Source organism: Eumetopias jubatus, unplaced genomic scaffold, assembly GCF_037043125.1.
Source record: "Eumetopias jubatus isolate StellerSeaLion01/CBP00866 unplaced genomic scaffold, mEumJub1_p1.0 scaffold_6, whole genome shotgun sequence".
Taxonomy (NCBI): domain Eukaryota; kingdom Metazoa; phylum Chordata; class Mammalia; order Carnivora; family Otariidae; genus Eumetopias; species Eumetopias jubatus.
This window is the reverse complement of record NW_028274812.1, coordinates 61,312,864-61,323,894: the sequence shown is the minus strand read 5'-3', so window position 1 is coordinate 61,323,894 and position 11,031 is coordinate 61,312,864.

Here is an 11,031-nt window from a genome sequence, read left to right as displayed (position 1 = left end):
ACAAACTGAGGGTTCTAGAGGGGAGGGGGGTAGGGGGATGGGTTAGCCTGGTGATGGGTATTGAGGAGGGCACGTTCTGCATGGAGCACTGGGTGTTATGAACAAACAATGAATCATGGAACACTGCATCAAAAACTAATGATGTAATATATGGTGATTAACATAACAATAAAAATATTTTTAAAAAAAGAAACATTATCTTACACTAAAACCACTTCCGAGATTACCTAATTCTTTAAAAAGAAATGTGTGCATCTGGGAGCCCTTTTACGAAAAAGAATAAAACACTATGAACAAAAATTATTTACAAAAGTATTTTTGTAATTTCTTTCTTTTAGTCATCTCTGCACCCAGCGTGGGGCTCTAACTTACAACCCCAAGATCAAGAGTCACATGTTCTTCCTACTGAACCAGCCAAGTGCCCCAAAAGTAAGTATTTTTTAATGAAGGTAGATAGGGCCCAGGCATGTAAGGGGCTTTGAAGGTTAAGCATAACATTTGGTTAAATTGGGACAGAAAGGGCAAAACACTCAGTAGAGGTCTGGCCTGATTCACTCCCCCTGTGGGGAACAAATAAGAGAAATGGTTGAAGGGTTGGAAGCTTTGGTGCCTTCAGTGAACAACAATAGAGGATTTTGGTTATCAGTGTGGAAAGAGTGCCATAAAATAAAAGCCCAGGAGAAGCTTCTGGCATTAGTTAGAAACCAAAGATTTTTCTAATTGTCCGCATGGATCTGGAACAAAAATCAGAGGACTCTGACACACAGTTACATTCACAAGAAATAATCTGCTTAGAAACTCAGTGATGAAATTCCAACTCAACTTTGCTGTTTTCTTAATGAGTGCTTTTTTTGTAGTCATGTGTCTTGATGTCAATGGTCAGAAGTCAATGAAGATATCTTTAAATTAGTGACCAAATGTACTAATAACCACCAGTAGATTGTTAGCTATTCATAGGCACACTACTTTCTCATAAATAGTTAATTGACTTACTATACCTTATATCGTCCATTATTTTAATTCAGAGAAATCAAACAGAGATTATAGGGAAACTCTGGGGCAAGTCTATGAAACACTAATACCATACACTGACCCTTAAATCTGATTTGGCACATAGAGCCACAGCATAACCAAACAAAACTGAATGACTTGAATCAATTAAATTAATCCATTGTGTTGAAAACTATTAGAATTCTGACTCATTTCCAAGCAACTTCACTAAAACTGGCATGATGTCCCCCAGGAAGAGCCCATTACTGAGTTAAATGACGAGTCTGTTGGTTGAGGTAATTTTTTAAATATTCAGGGGAAACATGTTTTGAATCTTTTTAAAAAGTCTCTTAAAAGCTATTGCAGAGAACTGGGAAGACAAAGGTTATAAAATGTAAATTAAACCCTAAAGTAAAAAGATTATAACATAAAAGAAACTAGGGACAAAGTCAGGTTTTGTGGGACCTTAAGCTTATATGAGTTGGAATCCTTTTTTAGAAAAATAATTTTAAATTATGAATTAAAAATGTATACAAAACTGAATGTTCTCCAATGATGTGAGTAGGAACCTGGGCAAACAAAGGTCTTGAAGATTAAGCATCATTAGCTTCCCAGTACATCCACCTCCTAGGAGGAGCTCAGAATTATGATGTTCCTTCAACTTCTGAGTTACTCAACACAGGGCCTGAGATCTTTTCACCGGAATAAATTAAAGATGATCTTCCTCATAATTAGAGACAGCAATAAAGAGAGGTTAGTTGGTGTTAAAATTAATGCATCAAAATGATTCCTATAAGCAGCGAAGAACCAGGAATACAGTGACCAGGCAGGAGTTAGGGATAAATCATGGGTAATTCTGTAGTTTAAAAGAAAATTTTTAATGAACACCACTTATTAGAAAATAATGTAACATAACCTTGTAAAGTTAAACATCCACAAACTCTAAACCTGACAATTCTGCTCCTAAGTGTGTGTGTGTGTGTGTGTGTGTGTGTGTGTGTGTGTGTGATATATGATATATCATGTATATATGATTTGTTAGAATAAAATTGAAACTACAATAGAAAACTGACAAATTTTGTTTTGACTCTTATCTTAGGAAGAGATATGCAAAAAATACAGACAAACTTTTATTAAAGCGTTCAAAAGTATTTTCAGTTTATTAAAGTTCTGATTCAGAGCTGATTATCAAAAGTTAGTTGATAAGGCTTGGCTCTATCCCTACATCTTTCTTTTTTTTTTTACTCTGGCCAATGAGTTCCCCCATGAATTTCCATCACAGGACTCTTGGTTTATTGCTTTCACTGTTATTTGGGCCACAGATTTAATCTGTCTGCTTGTGGATTAGCTGGTAGTGACTCTACACATTCTACATCCGTACCACCATCACCATATTCCTGTTTCCAGTCCTTTCTCTAATGACACTGACTAACATGGCAGATAAAAATAAATACATCTCCTCCAGAGATTGTCACGAGGCCTAAGAAAACCACAGAAAATGAAAGACAGCATACTAACAATATACACTTACAAGCTTGTAAAATATCTAATGTATTTCCTGCCATATAGCAGATGATCAATAAATGGAAGGTGACTTAGTTGTTCCTGATGTTATGGCCACCACAGTCATAGCCTAGGTCATTTGTAAGTAACATCATTACCGTGGAAAACTGGGAAAGAAATAGAACACGTGTCCTCAATCAGCTCGGAGGATGCTATAACAACCATGTCAAACAGGGGACGGCAATTTCAGCAACCAGCAAGGTATGGCAAATATAAATCTTGGCTACTTTAAACATAACACCTTGTACAGACTACTAGCCAAATGCATAGCAAATTCAAACTGCAAACGTCAACCAGACATTTAAACAAACTCAAACCCTGAAAGGATTTACCTTGAAAGGAGGTAGTCACTTCCTTCCTTGGCTGACTTGATCCTCAACCATACTGGTCCTGCTCTACAACTGTCCTGAGTAGGGAGTAGGGGTGGGGATGGGAAGGGTGGATGCGTGTGTGTGTGTGTGTGTGTGTGTGTGTGTGTGTGTCCAGCAGGCCCATAGTCAGGTACATCAAAGCTTTGGCTCCCTATTTTCTTGCTTCAAATCTCTCTCCATGTGAAGGGTACTATCTTTAGACTCACCATATAGATCCTAAAGAAATATTGAGATCTTCCACTAAAGCCAAAGAGTGATTCTCAAGAATCCACAAACCCAGAGAAATTTTCCATTCTGAAAGGTATATCTCCTTCCTCCATGATTGACAACTGACAAAACTAAACAGGTAAAATTCTACCCCCTCAGGCCTAACAACTAATAATGTTAATCATTTGGCTGGGTTATATAACAATTACACCCAAATAGGAACAATCAGATCTTTATACCACAGGAATGTAACAAAAATAAAACAATTGCAGATATGGCCAAAATCTTCAGTCATCCTCTCATCTGTTAAAAATGTCAGCTTTAGATGTTTGCCAACCAATAATATAAATTGAGATGCATATGGCACTGTGGTAGACATTTTGGTGGAAAAGATGAAATTACTTCAGACAAGATTCTTCAGCTTTTCTGCAAATAGCCATTTGATCACTAATAAATATCAAACTCTTATTTTGTACTACTAAGCACTATTCTAAGGCCATTGGGATATACACCAGTGAAAAAAGCAGACAAAGTTCCAGTTCCCATAGAGCTTCTATGCTAGTGTAGAGAGACCAAAAATAAGAATAAACATAATAAATAAGTAGATTATATAGTAGTTCAAAAAATAATAACTACAGGGGCGCCTGGGTGGCTCAGTTGGTTAAGTGACTGCCTTCAGCTCAGGTCATGATCCTGGAGTCCCGGGATCGAGTCCCACATCGGGCTCCCTGCTCAGCAGGGAGTCTGCTTCTTCCTCTGACCCTCTTCCCTCTCATGCTCTCTATCTCTCGTTCTCTCTCTCTCAAATAAATAAATAAAATCTTAAAAAAATAATAATAATAATAACTACAATAAGATAGAGGAGAGTAGGCAGAGAGTGGAGAGGCAGGTTGAAGCCAGGATGATTATGACTTCAATAAGGTAGTCAGGGTAGACTTCCTGGAGAGGTTAACACCTGAACAAAGATCTGAATGAGCTGAAGGAGGTCTGCGTAAGGATATCTGAGGGGAAAGTGTCCCAGGGAGAGCGTACAGTCAGTACAAAGCCCTAAAGAGGGAGTGTGCACCATGTTGAAAGAACATAGAGCCTGCCAGTGGTTTGGAGCAGAGGGAGTGAGCTAAGGGAAGAGCAGAAGAGGCAGGCAGAGAACTAATGGGGGATCCCATCATTCTGGGCATTAAGGGCCATTGTAAGGATCTCACATTTTATACTGCAGGAAGAGGGAATGCTGATGAAGGTAGGGTGTGGTGGTTATTGAAGAGAAGAGGACATGATTTGATTTTAAACAGATAAAACATATTGCTGAGAGGCAGGAGTGAAAGCAGAGAATCCATATAAAAGACTATCGCAGTGACTCAGGGAAGAGAAGCCGGTGGCTCAAACCAGGTAATAGCAGTGAAGATGATAAGAAACCAGAGTCCAGGTGTAATTGAAAGGTAAAGTAAACAAACTAACCACTAAGATGTGGAGTGTGAAAGAAAAGATTCAAGATGATTCCAAGGCTCTAACCTCAAGCAACTGAAGAGGTGAACTTACTGTCAAGTGGAATGAGAATGCCTAAATATGTTTGAGGGAAACCTCAAGGCATGGGTACAACAATTCCAAATGGGGGGGGGGGAGGTGGAAGGATCCTCCTCAGAAAAGAAAGAAAACTTCCTCTGTCCCTTCTTCTGACCCCAAATCAGCTGGAGAGTTAAGAATTCATCCTGCATTTATGTGATTGTTTTGACACAACTTTGCACGCACGCTCTCTCTCTCTTTCTCTCCAGCCTTGAAAAGAGCATTTTAAAAGAAAGATATGCATGGAAGAGCATGCATCTACAGTTTTTAAAACTATGGTTGAAGAATCACGTTATTGAATGAGATCAGAACAAAGTTTAGTCTTTGTAATATTTGTATTTCAGACTTATATAAAGGAATGAATAATTTCTACAGCCTGTCTTGAAGGTCATTTGTCTCTCTTGTCTGATATTAACATAGCCACTCCAGCTTTTGTTTGATTAGTACAGTGTCTCTTTTCCCACCCTTCTACTTGTCACCTATTTTTGTCCTTGTACCTAAAACATATTTCTTGTAGACACTACATATTTGAGTCTTGCTTTTTTATCCAATCTGACAATCTCTTCTTTTAAATGGGGTATTGAGACCATTTATATTTAATGGGATTAGTAATATAATTTGGTTTTGTCTACCACATCATACTTGCTTGCTATTTGTCCCATCTGTTCTTTGTTCCCCTTTTCCTCTTTTCTGATTTCCTTGAAATTCAATGAGCATTTTTTATGATGTTGTCTTACCTCTTTTGTTGGTTTAGGAGATAAGCCTCTTCACTGTGTTATTTTAGTGGTTGCTTTAGGACTTATACTATAACTTATCGTAGTCTTATCTTCAAATGACATTATACCACTCTATGTATAGTATATAAGAATCTTATAATAATATACTCTCATTTCTCTTTCCTGAACTTTGTTCTATTTTTCTCATCTATTTTACTTCTACTTATATCATATACCCCAAAATACATTATTATTTTTTCTTTAGACAATTATCTTTCAAAGAGACTTAAATATCTTACATTTATTCACATAGTTACTAATCCAGTGTCTTCTTCCCTTTCTGTAGATTCAGATTTCCACCTGGTATCACTTTCCTTCTGCCTAAAGGACTTCCATGGACATTTCTTTCAGTATACTTCTGCTGGTGATAAGTTTTTACAGCTTCTGTATGTCTGAAAAAGTCCTTACTTCACCATTGTTTTTAGAAAATATTTTCATGATGGAGGTATTAATGCTGTGGTTGTAATCATTTTGTATACCAAATCAACACACTATATATCTTAAACAACATGTCAATTTTATTTCAATAAAACTGGACAAATATATTTTTTAATTTATCTTATTTATTTTATTTTTAAGTAAACTCTATGCCCAACGTGGGCCCAACTCAAACTCATAACCCCAAGATCAAGAGTCACATACTCTCTTGACTGAGCCAGATAGGTGCCCCTGAACAAATTTTTTTTATTTTTATTTTAAAATTAAATACTTTTGGGGCACCTGGGTGGCTCAGTTGGTTGGGCATCTGACTACTCTTGATTTGGGCTCAGGTCATGATCTCGGGGGTTGTGGGATCAAGCCCCGCATTGGGGGGGGGGGGTGTCTGAGATTTCTCTCCCTCTCCTTCTGCCCCATTCCCCCGCTCATGAGCTCTCTCTCTAAGAATAAATAAATAAATCTTTAAAAATAATTAATTAATTAATTTCACTGGATATAGAATTCAGATAGACTACCAAAATCTACTTGGGGTCCCCCTTCCCTGTGCTGTAGCCTTGAAACTCTCTATAGACAGGAAACTGGTGTAATCGTAGGGCTCCCTCTTTAGTTTTTCATCTCTCAGGAGTCATCGTCTAATGTATTGTCTTAAAAACTCTTATTTCATGTATTTTTTCCAGTTTTGTAGTTCCTTAGGGTAGGAAGGTAAACCAGGTCCTCTAAATCAGGTTTTTTTAAATAAAGGGGAAAAATGGGTAAATTCCATCCAAAACGATCAACCAGAGTTATGTTCAATTGATGGCTTCTTAAGGAATGGCCTAGGGAAAAGTAGAGAAATATAAAGTAGGAATCATGTTGATTCTTCAACTAAGAAAAGCCACTGCTCATCTCCTGTTTGACTAATTACCTACAGTGATCTCCAGTGGATGCTTGCCATTTTTGTTGAAAATGGAGTCGAACCCTAAGTTAAAGGGGCAGGAGGAGGAAGACGAAGAAGGAAAGGTAGAAGAAGGGGAGAGGAAGAAGAAGAAGAAACTTGAAAGAGTATGAATATATTTTTTTTTTAGAGTACAGAATACTAAGGACAAAACCAACTTTCTGTCATATACTTCCTGTTATATATTTCTCAAAAAAACACAAAATTCTTTATATTTAGTACTCTGGGTCAATTTGCCTCCTTTAAGCCTACAAACTAATTGGATCATTCAATTTCTAAACTTTAAAGGACATGACTTATAGTATAATCTTTCTGTATCATTTAGGGTGATGAAACTTAGGAAGAATTTTGATGCAAAATTGACAGTGACTTTCAAATACTGACTAGTTAAGAGATTTAATCAACCCAGCTAAATATCCTAGCACCAGTTTGACATAATGGCTTCAAGTTTAATTAAGTGTTAATACTATTTTTCCTATGGAATAAAGATTTTTTTCTTTAGGGAGTTACAATGTTTCCGAAATATTTTACATTTATTCCCAGTAAACCAGAAAAATGACCTATACCCAGATTAAAACTAGGAATGAAAGGTGGCACTCATCATTGACATGAGAAGATACCATCACATAATCACACTTAAGAATAATAAAACAATACTTGATACACTTATGTAGAGGGGGAAAATACAGATATTAACTGTCTTTTAAATATGGCTCTGTCTTCCCAAGAAATGTGAGTTTTTATAACAAAACTTGAATATGTGGCATCAAATATATGATTCTGAATTACAAATGCAAAACTAAATTTATTAAATAACCCTGGCAGTAAATAATAATGTTTCTAAGCAGAAATGCATCCTATATCTCTGTTGTACAGAAAGGACATCAACTTCATCTCACTTAGTCTATCAATCAGCTTTGAAATGCAAATTTTGAGAGATAACAGAGAGATCGCATCACCTGTGAGAAATATCTGATCAATGCTATGAAATTTTCAATAAAGGTAGGGCTTTTCAATCTATAAAAATTCTTAAAGACTGTCTCTTTAATTAATATATACACACACACATATATTAAATTCAAGAAGAGCAGAATTGCTAGGGGTAGTGGAGAGCACAATCCAATAGTGTTAATAACCGTTGTATTTCAAAATCCTTCCTAGAAAATTTCAGGCTCTTTCCTTAAGATACTTTCTACACAGCAAATGTGGAAGGGGGCATGAAGGATGTTCATTGATATAAAATTAAGCTAAAAGATACTTTGGCCTCAATTATCTAGATATTTTGAGCAAATGCCAGATGGTTTCCTCATTTTTCACTTCCTTTGCAGGGAACAAACAGCCTATGTCTTCTTTACAGGAAAAACTTTGCTCCCATTATATCATTGACAAATTTCAAAAGTGTAAAATGACTTTGAGATGAGTCATCTCTAAGAGACCAGAGACTTGAATAGTTTCCCCCTTAAAGATAGGACTTCTTAATGGTTTCGTGAAAATCCTGGCACTTTAACCTCAGGATAGCAGTTTGCAATCCTCCCCAAGTGGAACTTTGGTGTCTACATGAGTTTAACCCTGTGACACTTCCCTGGGTCCCTCAGCACCCTGTCTCCCCCTTGTCATCTAGCATAGCCCCAAAACTTTGCTGCTTCCTTCCACCCTCTTCAATATGTCCAGGTTCCTCTGGGCAGGCTGATGCTTAGTTCCTACCACTGCAGTTCCTCAGCCCATCCCCATTACACAGTTTCTTCACTGGTGGCAGAAAAAAGGCAGGATAAAAGACATTTGAGACACACGCTATGGCTATGTTATGGCTGGGTTTATTTGTCACTAACCTCACAAGCTGAAGTTTGCAAAAGGTAGTCAGTGCACATTTTTTTAAAAAGATTTATTTATTTGAGGGGGAGGGGGCACAAGCAGGACGAGCAGAGGAAGCAAGAATCTCCAGCAGACTCTGCACTGAGAGCAGAGCCAGCCGCAGGGCTTGATCTCAGGCCCCTGGGATCACAACGCTGAGATCACAACCTGAGCCGAAACCAAGAGACAAATGCATAACCAACTGCACCACCCAGGCACCCCAAGTTGGTGCACATTTATTTAGTTTGTGCTACACAAAATACTTAGTTTGACCTTATTTTAATTGTGGCATTTGCTTTATTTGACTATTTTCTTAAGTGCCAAATGATCCTTTTGAGCCTCTTACTTTCAGGGGTAAAAAAAACTAAGAAAAAGAAAATTTAAATGAAAATTACAATTCCAGGCTGATATCGCCAACCTTTAAAAGATCAATAACAAATAATTCCATACATGAGTCCAATTCATTCTGTCCTCTTAGGGATGTGTTCTGTACCCCAGGGAGGCCTGTCAGGATGCCAGGCTAGTAAAGGCATACTGCAGCAACCTAGCATTTTTCTATGGCTATGGACGTTTGATAACACCCTCTCCCCCCAAAAAATTAAAGCTAAAATCATTTCTGCTGTGCTCCTTAGGTAGTCTAAACCAAACACTGTTTCAGCTGCTTTCTGAGGAAAACCCTCAGTTCTGTCTATGACCCTCCATGTGAATTGCAGAATTCGTGTCAGGACCAGAACCCAAAGCAAGCTCCTTAACTCTCTCAATAAATGTATTGATACCACCACTTGGTTCCCAAAATGGTGCCCTGTGTCCTTATTCCACAATGGGAATAACTGATAGACACGAAGAAAACCACCTTGAAATATTTGACATCCAGTTCCAACCAAAACCCAGTGGACAGAAAGGACATTTAAGAATGCTCATCTGTCTGCTCCTCTGAAAGTCGACTTCTCGACTTACATCTTATTAAACATCAAAAGGTTAAATACTCAAGCAACTTCCCTTCATATGACCTGGCCCTTTGTCAAAGGACATTACAAGAATGATCCATATTGATCACATTTCTCTATGTGTGAAGAAACAGTTGCTAAGAATGTTTGCCCACTCCGTTACACAGGTTACATATACAATAGTTACAAGGGTTAGTTACAGGAATATGTTGCATTTGTCCTCTTTTTTTTTAAGATTTTATTTATTTATTTGAGAGGGAGAAAATGAGAGACAGAGAGCATGAGAGGGAAGAGGGTCAGAGGGAGAAGCAGACTCCCCGCTGAGCAGGGAGCCCGATGCGGGACTCGATCCCGGGACTCCAGGATCATGACCTGAGCCGAAGGCAGTCACTCAATCAACTGAGCCATCCAGGTGCCCCTGCATTTATCCTCTTAACAGTTGATTTGATTTGCTTCTTTTTTAAAAAGATTTTATCCATTTATTTGAGAGAGAGAGAGAGAGAGAGAGAGCATGAGCAGGGAAGAGAGGGAGAAGCAGACTCCCTGGGAGCAGGAAGCAGAGAGCCCAATGCAGGGCTTGATCCCAGGGATCGTCATGACCTGAGCCTTATTAACCAACTGAGCCAACCAGGAGCCCCTTGATTTGCTTCTAGTAAACTGAAAATACATCCCTGTTCTCACTCCAAGCCTAGGGCCCTCTCAGCAACACATTTACATACTCAGGTGTCCAGTTTCTCTTCCATCTATGGTATATGTTCCCTCTTCTGTATTATCAAACCCCCAATACTGTAACATTCTCTCTGCATCAAACATGCTGCAATATTCTCCATATAAAATAAAATCCACATTTGACCCTACATGCCCTATGGCTAGTGACCATTTCTCTGCTCCTCTTTGATAGCAAAACTCCTTAAAAGAATGGTATAATTTCACCGTCTTCAATTCCTCCCTTCCCTTTCCCTCTTGAACCTTCCCAGTTTAATTTTATCCTACCATCAACACTGAGCCATCTTTCGTCAGAGTCACCACTGACTGTATGCCTAGCCTCTGCGTTTATTTTGTCTGGACAGTGGAACAAGGTGGGTGAGATACTCATTGCAGGTGCAAATTTTGAAGAAATGCCAACAACTCATTAATTGAGATAGGTAATGTTTTAATGTGATATTTTTAAATGAAAATAAATGCAAATCAGGGAAATATAAATCAAAACCACAATGAGATAACCATCACACACTGGTCAGAATGGATAAAATTTTAACAAGTCAGGAAACAACAGATGTTGGCAAGGATGTGGAGAAAGGGGAACCCTCCTACACTGTTGGTGGGAATGCAAGCTGGTGCAGCCACTCTGGAAAACGGTATGGTGGTTCCTCAAAAAGTTGAAAATAGAGCTA